This window comes from Phoca vitulina, unplaced genomic scaffold, assembly GCF_004348235.1.
Source record: "Phoca vitulina isolate PV1807 unplaced genomic scaffold, GSC_HSeal_1.0 scaffold26, whole genome shotgun sequence".
Classification (NCBI taxonomy): Eukaryota; Metazoa; Chordata; class Mammalia; order Carnivora; family Phocidae; genus Phoca; species Phoca vitulina.
In genome coordinates, this window is record NW_022589729.1 from 8,808,055 (window position 1) to 8,824,419 (window position 16,365).

At 38.5% G+C, this 16,365-nt stretch overlaps 1 protein-coding gene across 12 annotated transcripts in view; it reads left to right on the forward strand.

The window, feature by feature from the left end:
- Nucleotides 1-16,365, forward strand: part of ESRRG (estrogen related receptor gamma) — a 563,748-nt gene that overhangs the window by 204,673 nt on the left and 342,710 nt on the right. The window contains exon 1 of one of the 12 annotated variants that reach the window (XM_032422159.1): nucleotides 13,192-13,413. The exons of the other annotated variants lie outside the window; for them this stretch is intronic. The gene's annotated coding sequence lies outside the window, so the exon portion shown is untranslated. Of the gene's footprint in view, nucleotides 1-13,191; nucleotides 13,414-16,365 lie in introns of those variants that run through there. 12 annotated transcript variants of the gene reach the window in all.

A 16,365-nucleotide genomic window follows, 5' to 3' on the forward strand; every position in this document is an offset into this window, starting at 1 on the left:
CCCTATTGGAAACCTCTTAAAAGAAACTTTCCTAGTCAGAGTCCAACTTTTTTTTTTTTTTCTCTTAGTCATTCAAATATGGGTCCTCCAGAAAGACTTCGAGGTAAAGGTACTAGTCTCCTTTGCGAATCAGATTTTTCTGTCAGAAGAATAAAGGCCTTTGCAGGTCAGTTCCTGTCGTGCTGAGGGCTGGGATCCATTATGCTTTTGAGGGCATGGTCCCCAGCTGTTGGCCCCTGCGGGTTTGGTAGAATCTGGAAGGCTGGAGTCCATATCCCAGGCCGGCTGCTTTGCTGGACTGGGTTATTCAGCGTCACCCTGCATTCCAAACATTGGCTTACCTTCCTGAGACCTCGGGATGTTCCTCCAAGTTGCTGGGCCTCAGCAGCGCCTCCTGCAGTGAACCGATCCTCCCTGATGCTTCCTGCTGAAGTCAGCCCAGTTATTCCATACCAACCCCTAGAAATGTGAAAACAGCATGGTGAATCATGAGGGAAATGCCCATGTGTCCTCTACTTTACTTTGTGTTCTCGGCATATCCTTCCTTCTGGCTGAAATGAAAATTTTCGGGGAAGAATTTTTTTTTTCTTTATTATTTTTGCTATTTCATTTTTTTAAACCTGTTTTTGGGTCTATGGCCATACCAAGGCACCCGATCTTGTCATAAGCCTTGTTTTGGGCTATTGTAGCAGAAGTCAGGAATCATGAGAAAGTACAATCAGGCTCCTTAAATGTAACTCGAATTCATGGGCAGACATTTTAAATGGTTCTCATAAATGTTTTAAATGTGTTCCAAAACAGCACTGACCTCCTCATGGGGAATTCTGTTAACAGGACTGGGCTGTGGTTGCTTTTTACTGACTTGTTGATTTAGGGACCAGATGCCTCTAGGAAATTGTGATCAAAAGCTATAAAAACAGACCATAAATATGTCAAATGCCTGAGTAGGATTTGGGAAAGTTGATTTGTCCTGCGATCCAATCTACGTTAAAGGTTGGTGCCACTTGAAATTACTATCCTTAGAGAAGTTAACATCCTCCCAAATAGTTTGTATGCATATGTATGTTGCATATTTATAACTTCATCCCACGTCCTTCCTCTCCAATTTTATGATTATAGATTTTGTTACGCTTGTCCCCCCTCCTTCTCTATCCCTAATAGTCTCTGTATATCAGAAAGGATCAGGGAAGTTGGAATGTCCCCAAAGCTCCTTCATTAAATTAAAGAGAAATAAATTATTTAAGAAGTAGAAAGGCATGGGATGAGTATACTCAAGTGATTTAGAAGAAAACATTCAAGAGTAGGCCTTTGGAGGCTCTAGATGAAGGCACAGAGTTAGAGATTCAGGAAGCAGAGGGTTGCCTAAGCTGGGTGTGGGAGTATACCAGACAAAGTTCTTCAAAGAGCTGATTTCTAGGCTCAGACTTAATTAGAATTAGCCAGATGAAAGGGAACAGGGAAGATAAAAGGTGTTGCATTCAAAAGGAATAGCAAGGATCAAAGCCCATGATTGAGAAAGAGATATTAAATATTTTTATTTTTAATTTACAATAGTAACTATTTCTCAAAAGGAGGTAGAAGGAGAATGGCTGAAATAGGACAGAAAGTGGGGACCAGGGGTTTGAGTAATTAGACTACACCCTTGTCTGATTCTAAATTTACTCATGGGCTTGAGATTTAACTGCTGTCTGAAAGGATTGTGATTGTCTCTAAGGTAATGCAACTTGTACAAGATACTTCCCAAAGCCTGGAATTTTCTGTATGAACACAGCAAACGTTTAGGGGGAAAAAAAATCTTAGAATAAAATAACATTTCATTTACTTAAATTTTGTTTTATTTCATTGTGAACTTAAGGAAAAATAAAAGCTTTTCCAAAATGCTATAATTTCTTCTCTTTCTAAGTTTGCTCTTTATTCTATATTGTCCTAGCCTCTCATACATAGCAGGGGTTCTTAAAGTGTGGTCCTGGCACGACTGAGCACCACTAGCATTAACTGAGAACAAGTTAGAAAATGCAAATTCTTAAGCCCCATCCCAAACTTACTGAAGCAGAAACTCTGGGCATTGGACCTAGCAATCCATACGAACACTCCCTCCGGAGGATTCTGATACACACAAAAATTGGATAACCACTCATCTATACTATTTATGTTTTCTGTGGGAAACACTTTGTAAATCTTCTCATTTTGTATATATGTTTCATTTTAATAACCTTATGTTAAATTCCTTATGAACAATAATACTGTTTTTCACAGCTCTATTAAGACAGAGCTAACATTTAACAGACTGCACACTGAAGGCAGACAATTAACTACCCATGAAACACACACTCATGAAACACTCCAATCAAGATAATGAACAGGTATATTGCCCTAAAAGTTGTCTCTTACCTTTTAGTAGTCCTTCCCTCTGATTCCTTGCTGACTACTGCCCCACATCTCAAGGTGTAACCACTTACCTGCTTTCTGTCTCTATAGATAAGTTTGCATTTTCTAGAGTTTTATATAAATTGACTCATATAGTATGCACTCTTTTTAGTTTGGTTTCTTTCACTCAGTATATCATTTTAAGATTTATCCATGCTGGCGCATCAGTAGTTGGTCTGATTATTTCTGGGTGCTATTTTATTTGTGGATATACCACAGTCTGTTTATTCAGTGACCTGTTGATGGACATTTGTGTTGTTTCTAGTTTGGGCTGTTGATAAATGAGGCAGTTATGAACATTTGTATACAAATCTTTGTATGGACAAGGATGTCCATGTCTCTTTGGTGAAAACTTAGGAATGGATCATATGTTAGGTGTATGTTTAGTTTTTTAAGAAACTGGCAAACTGTTTTTGAAAGTAGTCGAACCCGTCTTACATTCTCAACAAAAGTATATCAGAGTTTCATTTGCTCTAAATCCTCGAGACTGTTTTCAAGCTTTTTGATTGTATTCATTCTGTCAGGTATGTAGTAGTATGTCGTTGTAGTTTTAATTTGCAATTCTCTAGTGACTAGTGATGTTGAACATCTTTTTATGTGCTCATTTGTCATTTGTATATCTTCTTTTTTGAAGTATCTATTCAAATCTTCTGCCCACTTTTGTATCTTTTTTTTGTTTTCTTGTTATTGAGTTTTGATCGTTCTTTATGTATTATAGATCCAAGCCCTTTATTAGACTTTATGATTTATAATATATTCTGCCCAAGGTAGCTTGTCTTTTCACTCTCTAAACAGTGGCTTTCAAAGAGCATACATTTTTAATTTCGATGAAGTCTAATTTGCCAATTTCATCTTTCATGGATCATACTTTTGGTTTTATGTATAAAAGGAAACACTTTGACTAACCGGTCACAGAGGTTTTCTCCTATATATGTTTTTCTTGTGGGCAACATATTTGAATCTTGCTTTTTTAACCCAATCTGACCATCTCCATCTTTTAATTGGGATATTTAGACCTCTTACATTTAATGTAGTTATTGATACAGTTAGTTTTAAATTGAGCATCTTTTTTGTCTCTTTTCTGTTTATCCCATCTGTTCTTTATTTACTTTCTCCTTTACTTATTTTTGTTGCCTTCTTTTGACTTAAGTGAATAATTTTTATAATTCCATTTTATCACCTATGTTAGGTTATTATAACCTGTTGTAGTGGTTGCTTTAGGATTTATAGTATACATCTTTACTTATCACAGACTACATTCAAGTCATATGCCTCTTCATTTATAGGTTGACACTTATAATAATATGCTTCCATTGTTCTCCTTTTGACATTGTTGTCACATATTTTACAAATATTATAAGCTTTACACTACATTGCTATTATCTTTTTCAGACAGTAAATTATCTTTTAAAGAGATATAAATAATAAGAAAATATATAAGTATATTTACCCATATAGCTACCATTTCCAGTGTTCTTCATCCCTTTGTATATGTCCAGATTTCCATCTGGTACCAGGTTCTTTTGGTCTGAGGCACTTTGTTTAACATTTTTGTGGTGAAAGGCTGATAGTGATGAATTATTTCAGCCTTTGTTTGTCTGTAAAAGAATTTTTTGGGGCTTTGTTTTTAGAAGATATTTTTATTTCAGTTTTTTAATATATCGGTCCACTATCTTCTTACTCACATTGTTTCTAAGAAGAAATCCGCCATCATACTTATCTGCAGCTCTGTATGTTTGTTTTATTTCTGGCTGCTTTTAGGATTTTCTCTTTATCAGTGATTTTGAGCAGCTTGATTATGACATGCCTTGGTATTGTTTTATTTAGTTTTTTATGTTGGGATTTGTGAAGATTCATTGATTTGTAGGCTTATAAATCTCCCTTGCCTCAACTTTTGAACATATAAAATACAATTAAAATGACTGTTTTAATATCCTTGTCTGATAACTCTAACATCTGGGTCAATTTGGGGTCTGTTTCAATTGACTGATTTTTCTCTTCATTTTGGGTTTTATGTTCCTGCTTTTTCTGAATGTCTGGTGACTTTTGATTAGATGCCAGATGGTGAGAATTTTTCCTTGTTTGTGTGCTGGATATTTTGTACTTCTATTAATATTCTTGAGCCTTGTTCTGAGATGCAGTTAAGTTACTTGGAAGCTGTTTGATGTTTTTATCCTACTTTTAAAATTTGTTTAGGTGGACTAGAACAATGCTTTGTATAGAGCTAATTGCTCTCCAGTATTGAATCAAGACCTTCTGTACAGCCTACCCAATGCCTCATGAATCATGAGGTTTTTCCAGTTTTGCAGATGGGAACAGGTACTATTCTTGGCCTTGTGTGAGCACCAGGCATTGTTGCCTCTAATTTCTTTTTTTTTTTTAGATTTTTAAAAAATTTATTTATTTGAGAGAGAGAGAGCATAAGCTGGGGGGGAGGGGCAGAGGGAGAGGGAGAAGCAGATACCCATGCCCCCCCAGCAGAGAGCCTGACGTGGGGCTCGATCCCAAGACTCTGGGATCGTGAGTTGAGCCGAAGGCAGATGCTTAACTGACTGAGCCACCCAGGTGCCCTGCTTCTGATCCCCTTGAGTGATTCTTTCTCCAGCCTGTGTAGTTTCTTTTTATTTCCGGGATCATGACCAGAGCCGAAGGCAGACGCCTAACCGACTGAGCCACCCAGGCATCCCCCTGTGTAGTTTCTTTACATGCATGTGTTGGTTAGTATTCAGCTTCTCCATGTAGTACTCTCTTCTCCAGTAGTCCAGCCTCCAAATCCTAGTGGCTTTGATCTCCTCAGACTCATAGTCTGCTGGACTCTGCCTGACTACACCTTGCACTTGGCCTGGAACCTCTCTCCAGGCAGTAAGCTGAGATGATCATAGGTCTTACCTCATTTGTTCCTCATCTTTCAGAGATCGCTGTCTCTCCTTATCTCACTCAGGTGTCCTGCAAATGGTTCCCTTTGAGTGTAGGGTAAATCTGGTCCCTGTTATTCCATCTTGGCGAAATGTCGAAGTTTCTGATCCTCTTTTACTCTCATTTGATATATTAGAGCCTGTTACTTAGTGCTGGGGGGATAAGGGTAATAACATTTGTTCACATGTATTGAGTACTTGCTATCAGCCAGGTATTTTTCTAAACATTTCACTGGCTTATTTGATCCTCATAACAAACCCAGGATCTGGAATATTATCTGGATTTTACAGATGTAAAAACTGAGGTATGAGTGACTGGCCCGAGGTTCCAGAGCCAGTAAATGTCAGCCAGTAAGTGCCAATTTCAGCACAAGTTGCCTGAATTTGTCTCTTAATCTTGCTCTACAGAGCGCTGTTCCACAGAAAAAGCTCACCGTGGAAGCCGCCTTAGGTTTGGGATATGGCTTGTGCTTTGGATTCAGATCTCAGCTCTGCTGCTTAGGCAAATCGCTAAACCTTCCTGGGTCTCAGTTTCCTCATTTGTAAATAGGGAATGCTTATCCCGACCACAGAGAGTTCTGGCGAAGACAAAAGAAAATACCAAATGTAAAGAAACTGGTATAGTTCCTGGCCGCTCTCTCTGCTTGCTGACTGACTATAAGGCGTGGTCACTCTCAGCATTTGAGTTTCAGCACTTCTTTTTTTTTGTCTTAAAATATCTTTTTTTAAATTTTATTTTATTATGTTATGTTAATCACCATACAGTACATCATTAGTTTTTGATGTAGTGTTCCATGATTCATTGTTTGCGTATAACACCCAGTGCTCCATGCAGAACGTGCCCTCTTTTAATAGTTCTCGGCTCCTCCGGGGCAGAGATTGGGAGTTTCAGCCACTTCTAATTGGATAATAAGGCTTTTAATGCAACTCTGGTGAGGACAGACAGCTACACTGTTTAATTATTTATCTTTAATTACCAGATATAGTGGTTGGGTTTTCAGAGTTTTCCTATCCATCTTATTTAATCTTTACAGTCACGCTTAAAGAAAGAACTGCCTTTTCTCCTTATGTTACAAAGGGAGAAACTGAGACTCCGAGAAGTTTAGAAGATTGGGTCAAGGCCAGCATTCAGGATGTCTGACTTATACCCAGTTCTTTTTATACCACGGACACAATGTCAGTCAAAAGTTGAAAAAAAAAAATGCTTTCAGAAAGTTAGTGAACTTTTCAGTGGGTGTATTTATGTTCTGTGTGTTATCACTAAAACCCAAATCAGGGGTATTTTTTTAAAAGATTTTATTTATTTATTTGACAGAGACACAGCAAGAGAGGGAACACAAGCAAGGGGAGTGGGAGAGGGAGAAGCAGGCTTCCCGCAGAGCAGGGAGCCCGATGCGGGGCTCGATCCCAGGACCCTGGGACCATGACCTGAGTCGAAGGCAGACGCTTAACGACTGAGCCACCCAGGCGCCCCAAATGAGGGGTATTTTTCCCGTAAGTTGGCGTGGATTGGTGAATGAGCCCTCACGTTGCTGAGAATGAAAGGAGAAGTTTCTCAGCTCTGGCTTGGTTGAAAATCAGCATCTGGACCACACTTAATTTTCTGAAAGCCATGTGACTCCAGCATGATCCCCAGAGATGATGAGATGCCCAGAGTTGCAGAATTAAATTTTCCTTTCTCCTTCTCGACTTTTATATTGTGTGCATTTTTGAAGAACACCTTTAATGTTTATTTTTAAATGTGGTGCTATGTGGGTGATAGTGGTGCGTTTCTTTTCTGTGTCCAGAATTTTAAACCTGCAGGCAATAGGAGTGGTGGAGTGAAATTGGCCCTAGACAGTTAATAAATTCTAAGCAGAGACGCATAAATCAGCAAAGGGTATTTTTTAACTTTTTTTTCCCCAAAGGGTGGTTAAGGGAGAACAGGAAAGAAATGTCTTCAGAGAATTGTTTTCTATCAGTTCAGAAAATAGAGGAAAGCACTGAGCAATGCCCAGTGCTGGTTAGCAGATTGTCATTTTTAGGTTTGATGTTCCAGGGTTTAATTGTCTTTCATGTGAACAATCGCAGACACTCTCTGGTGTGCTATGCTAGCATGATAAAAGGGGGTCGTTCTTGCATAGCAATGCCTTTTTTTATTATTAGCGTAAAAAATTAGCAAGCTGGAAGTCGTTAGAAGGAGTTCCACTCGCATTAATTGTAACGCAGCCTGAATTTGTTTGCAGACCAGCGCAGCAAGACAATAGCAGGGAGAAAAAAAAGAGCAATATTAATAGCCTTCTACTTATTGTATCATTTTAGTGGGCCTTAATAAGGTGTCTGCTGTCAACCAGAATTTATTAAAAAAAAAAAAGACATAGTAATTGATGTATTGCAGTAAGTATGGATGAGGGCTCAAGTTGATTAATGTATGAGTTGGCTTTTTAAGGCATTTTAAAAAGGCTTCTTAACTGGGTCTTAAGAGACTGGCGCAAGCCTACTGTAAACTACCTCTTTGCAGTTGGAAAACAGCCTGACAGCTGCTGATGTCTCTTGTGGGTTCTTCTCTTTCTTTCTCTTCCTGATCAGAGAAAACTGAAGCCGTATACTCCTTGTCAATAATTGCAGTGCTTAAAAATCTTATCAAGGGATTTTGACTCCTCTCTCCAGAGATAAGTTTCCAAAGGTTAAATTAGTTTTACTTGTGTGTGCTTCAAATACCACCCCTTCCAACAAGGAGTGAATTTGGTTTTTAAATAAGCTGCTATTTTGTGGTTTGCTTTAACCCGGACCCTGTGTGACATGAACTGTTTTGATGTTAGAGATGGACTTGGTCCGAGAGCAGTTACAGGTCAAGATCAAGGTCTGTGTCTTCACTTTCAAATGGCTTGTGGGGTGTGTGTGTGTGTGTGTGTGTGTGTGAGAGAGAGAGAGAGAGAGAGACAGACAGACAGACAGACACAGAGAGAGACACACACACAGAGATTAAGCAACTGGTAATATCTATATGGAAAAATGAAAGAGCAGGCTTCCTAGAAAATTTCCCTTTATATCAGTTGGAGATCCATTCATCCATTTCTCCTTTTGCTCAACACACAGTGTATCAACTCAACTCTATATTTTCTTTTCACAGAAAGTTTTTTTTTTTATAAGAAGCAAAGCAACTGAGTTATAATCCCAGGGGAGACGGGCGGGGGGTGGGGGTGGAGAAGAAGAAGAAGGAAATCGAAATACTTTGCTTTCTTTGGTATCCATAGGTGTCAACACAGTGCCCCAGGTAGTAGGTCACCTCTTTTGATAATAATAAAAAGAAGATATTTGAAGAATTCCAAGCTGGCTGAAACTATCAGGCTATCACTGTGCCAGTTTGAAGGAAGCACCTCATCATTATTCAGCACCACTGCCTTAATGTGAATTGAGAGAAAGTCCATAAACATGAGAGGGAGAAATGAGAGTGGGAAGAGGGGCAGGGAAAACACGCACTCTGCACGGTCCTGTCAGGGGACTTCTTTGCGCAACTGGATTTGCAAGTTGACAACTGCCATGAGGCATGTTCTGCGGGAGCATCGGCAGAATCACCTCTGCAGCTGGGCTTATCCTGTTGGCTCGCAGGTGTTATGGCTTATTGGTGAGTGGGCGAGTGGGCAGGCCGGGGCAACTGATTGGGTGGATGGAGTGCAGATGTGTCGCAGGGTGGGTCCTGCCCTCCAAGTGTCACATATTCAGACTTGTTGCCACTCTAGCATGATCATCCTCACAAGTGAGTTAAAGAAGCGTTTTGTTTTCCGAGTCAGCTGGCCACAGCTTAACTTACCTCTTCATTTCCTACAGTTGTGTTAATTGTTCAGAGTTTGACTTTTCTCATGTGTAAAATGGAGAAATAGTGAGAGCCACCGAGATGTTTTAAATGAGATAATTTAAAACCGAGAATTAAATGAGATAATTCACAGGGAGCAATTACCTTAGGGTCTGGCACCAAATAAGCATGCAAGTCAACTATAATAATATCCGCAGCAACTTTAGGCTAAAGACAGGGCTACTGTTTGTTGTTGCTTTGATGCCGTTCTCAGGAACCTGGCTTTGTCTCTAAGCCCTGGTACTGTTCGAGCCAACTTTAACAGGGGTATTTTGTTGTTCTTGTTGTGGAATATCAAATCCAAATATTATATCACTTCTCTGTAGGTCCCAAGAGATTTTTTTTTCCAAGAGATTTTTTAAAAAGCATACTGCCTTTGTTCCTCAGGATGAAAATACACGTAGGACAGATTCTTCCAAAATGGAGCCCTACATTGCCCCCAGAGAGCTAACCTGGCAGACTCTCCAGCCGAGACGTTTTTAGTTGCCCCATAGATATCTTCAGAGGACAAGACATTTCTAGAGCATTGAGCAATGTGACCCGCCATTTCTGGGATCCATTGGCCAAGACTATCAGACAGCCATGAGTAGCAACCTCCAGCTCCATATAGACGTTGCCATTTCTCCAATGTGAATCCCTTCCATTTCTCCTTCCCTGAGGCATAAAACTGAAATGGTGAGTACTCTTACACTGGGAAGTCGATTAAACTGCCTTTCAACAAAATTTATGGAGTACCCACTTATGCTTAGACTTTGTATATATTTGGGTACATACAGGGTATTCCTTAGATGCTCAAAGATGTACAAAGATGGATAAGACAACTCCCTGATCTTCAAGGAGATTACAGTCTAGTAAAAAAGACAGATGGGGGCCTTTGTTGTGGCTGCAGAGCCTAAGCCCCAGCTTCTTCACAAAGTAATTGATAGCACTGTGTCTGGATTATCACAGTGTTTCTGATTTAACAGAAGTCATACATGTTGTAGAAGTTATAAATGGACTTTAAAAAATGTAAATGGTAAAAAATATATCTGATGAAGAGAGAGGTCCATAGCTGTATCAGTTGATTTCATCAAGGAATTATCACGGAGTGGTTGAAATGTTGGAAAGATAAAATAAAAAGACGAGAAAGCTAGAGATTGGCATCAAAGGAATGCACTACGGAAGCTCATGGGAACAATGTTTTATTGGGCCTCGGGGGATAGGGAATGGCCTCTTGAAGGATGGGCCAGCTCAGCTGCACTTAGAAAGGAAGGTAACATGACGGGTGAATACATTGGTGGGAGGGGGGAGGGCAGGAGGAGATAAGTGAGTGTGCGTGTGTGAGGGGGATATTTGTGGTTCTGGCATCATAGGAATAAAGACCAGGAGGTGTGGGAAAGAGAGAAAAATGGAGGGGCGGAAGCGGAGGTGTGTTTGCAAACAGAGTGGGATTGCTAAACTAGAAGAACAGTGAATTGAGGACAAAATAGGAAATATTGCAAATATTATACAAAAGAAGTTGGAGTTATTTATTATGTACGAACCTGTACCATTGACCATTTTTGAGGTTGGAGGTGACAGGATCTACACTGGATGTTTGGAGGCTATGACTGGCAGCACGGGAAGGGCTTGTTGAGAAAGGCGTAGAATCCATTCTGAAAAGAAAGCCTTCTCGTTTCCCTTTGGTACTGGACAGCCAATTGGCCTACAGACCTTGCTCCACAGAAGAAGTTTGGCTATTTTTCACCTTTAACTTGGTTCAGTTCTTTAGCATAATATATACCTGTCAGGGTACAAAAATTTATGATATGTGTGTTCTTGGATAAGATGTAGACTGCTGCAAAGTTTGGAAACTCTTGCAAAGAACAGGCATTCTAATAGGTTTAGATATTGAAGGCTAAAGGCATTTCTATAAAAATCTCATTTACAGAAAATATGTGGAATGGGTGGGTACTGCCTGGTGCTTACCATCTCCTAGGACCTAAACAAGGTGAGTAGAGCCGTGGTCAGAAGGGCTTAACTGCGTTTCTAGACAGTAGACCAAATACATCTTGATCTGAAAAGAACTATGGTGGCAAGTTAGAAGACAGAGCTGAGTGAGATCCATCTTGAATGCCAGACTTCCAGAACTTGGATTAGATTCTCAGCCACTTAGGGCCTCAATTTCTTAATTTAAAAAAAAAAAAATCATATTGGTCAACTAAATTCTTCTTCTCAACAATTCTATGATTTTTCAAGAGTCCCACAAACACAACTTTATTCAAAACTTAGTGTAACTATAACGTATAAGTGCTGTTTACCTACGCTCAGTTTTGCTTGATATTAAACAAGATAGCAAAAAAATATTTTTTGCCTTCCAAGAGTTTACAATCTCATTGTAGAAATAAACCACAAGATTTGTTAAACTGTCAAAATATGTTTAATGAACAATAAAATGCTTAGAAGATAAATGAGCTATTTTTCACAATTATATCAGAACTCTGATCTTGCTTATGTCTTTAATTGCAAATCCTTGTACCATGGTTTCTACTCCAAGGCATTTCCTATGCGGTATCCTGCTTACCACTGTTGTGCTCATTATCTTGATTAACTAGTATTGGTTCTTTATTAACATCCTTGTAAGAGAAAGTGCCAAAAACCCAGCATATATCGGTAGTATCTATGAAGAGGCCAGCATTTACCACTAAACTCATTAAAGCTGGTGACTAATTGATTTCAAAGGTGAAGACTCAGGCTAAACATAATTTTAACAGAGTATTTCTTAACTCAAGTAAACCAGGCATAAGCAACCCTTTTGAGACACTTGCTTTTTCTCTTTGCTTTGAATCTTTATTGATTTATCTGGTAAACTTCTCAGCAGCAAGAGGTTTGTCTAGCTCTTTCTTGATCACTGCTCTTCCTTATTGTTCATCCTGAGGTCCCTTTTTCAAAGTGTTATGTCCTCTCCTTTTGACTGACCCATTCAGTGATTCTTCATAATTCTTTATTATGTAAAGTTGAAATCAATGGCCCAGTTTTTTATCTCTCCTAAATACCAGTTTCCCTTATTTCGATAATACTCAGGAAAAGATAAAAGGACCCTTAATATGGCCAATGGGAGATGCACACTTCTGCAAATTTACAAGCAACAGTAGTTCTCTGCTAAATTGCTGTATTTCAAAACTGATTTTGATGCCAAAACGGAAGAACAGAAAATGCTTCTTGCTGGCTTAAGGGGTCATACTGACTCAAAGCAGGAAGCTTTTGGTAATGAGTGGGCACTCTGCAAGTGTATTTATTCCTTCTTTACAAAAAAATTATCTTTCTAATTAGGCTTATGTCTTTAACCTTTCAAGAATTCCAAGAAGAGTCTAGAAAAATTTTTTAATCAAAATATCTTATCAAGTATAAAATGCATTCAATAAAAGCAAAATATGTTGGTGGAGAGTTTTACATATATCATGTTAGTTTACTACACATCTAAACACATGCACTTCTACCACACTTTTTAAAATGTTTAGACAAATTTCTAGAAGGCCACTTTTTCAGGACAACATAAAACATTCATCAGCACTTCAGGTTACAGTCTTGATAAAATACAGTGCTATTATTTAAGCACTTAGATATTAAGCACTGTAGATATTAACTATAGTGATATTTCTGTAGATCTTTTGACCCTTTCTTTCTTGATAAACTCTGTATCAGTAGATTCGGTGAGAAGCATAAAATCTATAATCAATTCCATCAATCTTTCTCATTCCCATTTTAGAAAACAGGAGGCTATTTATTACAGATTATAGGAAGAGTTTAATTCCTGGGGAAAATGATATGTAATATAGTCTTTTTATATTAAATATTGTTGCCTTTAATTTTGCACATATTGAAATGTCATCAAGAAATACACTTTTTGGGGTGTCTAGATGGGATGGTTAAGTGTCCAACTCTTGATTTCTGCTCAGGTCATGATCTCAGGGTCTTGAGGTCGAGTCCCACATCGGGCTCCATGCTGGGCGAGGACCCTGCTTGAGATTCTCTCCCTCTGCCCCTTCCCCCCACCCCCTGTTCTCTCTCTTTCTCTAAAAAAAAAGAAAGGAAGGAAGGAAGGAAGGAAAGAAGACACTTTTGATTATTGGTATAAAGGAGATAGGAACCAGAAAATTATATAATTATCAGACCAAAGATACATGTACATACATTTAATCACTATATCTCATTTTTAGCCTGTTTCCAGACATGGTGCAATTTCTAGATGAGATCTTTGTATTGAAACTACATCTGGTGAGTTGAGTGGCAACGACTTTTTTTTAAGGATGCAAATGTTAATGAACTTAATTGCACTTCCACCAAAAGTAATATGTTCTTAAAATTACGAATTTCTAAAATAACTAATGAATTAGTGTTTTCTTCTGGAAAAGAGGAAAGGTAATAAAGTACTATTTATTAGGAAGTATATTTAGTTTGACAACAATAAGTAAGGAGTGAAAACCCAGCTGCCGTTTAACAACCATTTTTACAATTCATTTCATTTGAAAAAAAAATTCAAGAAGAATGATTTTAGGGAAAATTCATTTGGAAGATGCTGATTACCTGGCCATCTAAATTTTTAAATTGTGTATATATTTCTATTTGAAATGTCAGTAAGTATACTTGACTTGTTACAGACATAATAAAATATTCTGTAAAACTGATAAATAAGTCTTATCTTGTGGAAGGACCAAAATAAAATCCATTACACTTCTCAAGAGTCTCCATTTATTTAGAATGAAAATTTGGAGGTATAGTTAGAAATATTCATAGTTAAATCATCCCCCCGGAAAGAAATGTCATAAACTTCTTCCTGCTAAAGTAGATACCTTCAGTGTATCCAGTTAAGAGTCAGACCCTATTTTTAACCCCAGGCCATGATCTGGGAAAACTGTAGAGTGGATAGCTCAATACTGCTGTTGTTTTTGTAAGCTCTATTGAAGAAATCCAGATAGCCTTGTAATAGAGAAAACACTGAAAGTTCAACTAAAGCAGTTGACATTTCTTAATATTTGAGGAACCTGGGCCTTTTCATTTTCTCATTATTCTGTTTCCCAAATAATCACTATCAAAGCAAGTTTTTAAAGCAGATTGTTCCTGATAGCCAGTGCTGAAATGAAGCAGTTAAGAATCCTTCTGATCTCTTGGGAGTTAACTCTCTTTGCAGATAATGCCCAACAAGAGAATTTCTGTTCATTTGCTATCCAGTTTAATACGAACAAGTGGAATTTGAATTCAGCAAAAGATAAATAAATATATAAATGAAAGTCTCATATAGGCTTTTGAATATCTTTAAATACCTTTAAATATCAAAAGATAATGATTTGTATATAGCATTGTTATATAATGCATTTCTTGTCTTCTGTTGGGTTCATGTGACGAATTCCCGTCGATAAGACCCAGACTCTGGAGTCACTTGTCTGGCTAGTTATTAAGATTAAGATAAGTACTAAGAACGAAAGATACAGTGCTTTGTACTACCTTTGTGGCGTTGGGCCACCGAGGATTCTGAGTGTAAACAATGAATGAAGTCAGTTCACCCAGACTCTTTCAGAACTGAGGTGTACACTGTAGATATTGGTGAAATATCATTGAAGCAGAGTATGAAGATTATTTTTAATAAAACATATTTTTCAAATTACCCCAAATCTTAAAGTGTATGTAAATGTGGCAGTAAGTTTAAAGAAAAGGGATCAACTATCGGATTTTTCTTTTTATATTGGTATTCAGGACTAAAGAGATAATTATTGGGTCATAGGTAATTCATAACAGAAAGGCATTTTATCCTCATAAAATATGCCAAAAGGAAAAAATACAAGATACTTGGGTGCATTTAGGAGACTTTAAGATGAAAGATATATTAGTAAAAAATATATTTCTAATGCATATTCAAAGCCAGTCTTGCCTATTAAATGCTTCTCACTAATTTTTCTCAGAGTGAAAAAAACTGCATGTACTGTTCTCTAAAACTGATGGAATGTTCCAGAGGCACACCGAGCAGAGACAAATATTTTCTGAAGTTCAGTCAATGATTCTCACTAAATATAGTAAATATGAGCTTTGCTGCAAATTGGTGGGCAACATTTCCAGCCCAGCAAAGTTTAACTGTCTAGGAGATGGCTGGAGGAGTGATAGAAAGGGGTAATTTAGCAAGCATACCATAGCAACATGCTGCGCCATGGAGAGCACCGGGTAGCTATTAATTTTTGTTAATGAATTTAAAACTAGATGTATGGAAATGGTTATATGAAATGTATACACTGCTAAACAGTTAACTAGTCCTTAGGGCTTAGGTTTAATTATCTGTGTGTAAATCATTTTGAGCAGGGCGATCTAATGAGTCAAAAAAAAAAAAAAAGAAAAACAACAACAACAACAACCCTAGAAACTCATGTGTAGCTTTGTAATGCCTTCTGAACACAACAAGCCAGCCCCTCCAGGGTAGAGAAACAGTTCACGTGTCCATGGAGGGCTCAGTCCTCATGGAGGCTCTTGTCAGGGCCGTGGGGTGTATTGCCTTTCCCATCCGAGAACCCGAGCCAGCAGAGGAGATGGCAGAGAGCACACACTTTTCTGCCTTTTGGTTGCCATTCTATGTCCCTCGAATCCAGTGGTTCTCAATTGGGGTCATTATGCCTCCCAGGGGATATCTGGCCATGCCTTGGAGACAGTTTTGGTTGTCACAGCTGGGTGGCTGCTCCTAGCATTTAGTGGATAGAAGCCAAGGATGCTGCTAAACATCTAACAACGCGCCGGGCAGCCCCTACAATAAACAGTTATCTGGCCCCAAATGTCAGTAGTGCTGAGGTTGAGAAATGCTTTCCTGTGCCAAACCTTGGAACAGCCTTTATTTATATTAAAAAAAAAGACTTTGGGGAGGGTATGTGCTATGGTGAGCGCTGTGAATTGTGCAAGACTGTTGAATCCCAGATCTGTACCTCTGAAACAAATAATACATTATATGTTAAAAGAAGAAGAAAAAGAAGAAGAAGAAAGAAGAAAGAAGAAGATGATAGCAGGAGGGGAATAATGAAGGGGGGGAAATTGGAGGGGGAGATGAACCATGAGAGACTATGGACTCCAAGAAACAAACTGAGGGTTCTAGAGGGGAGGGGGGTGGGGGGATGGGTTAGCCTGGTGATGGGTATTAAAGAGGGCACGTACTGCATGGAGCACTGGGTGTTATACGCAAACAATGAATCATGG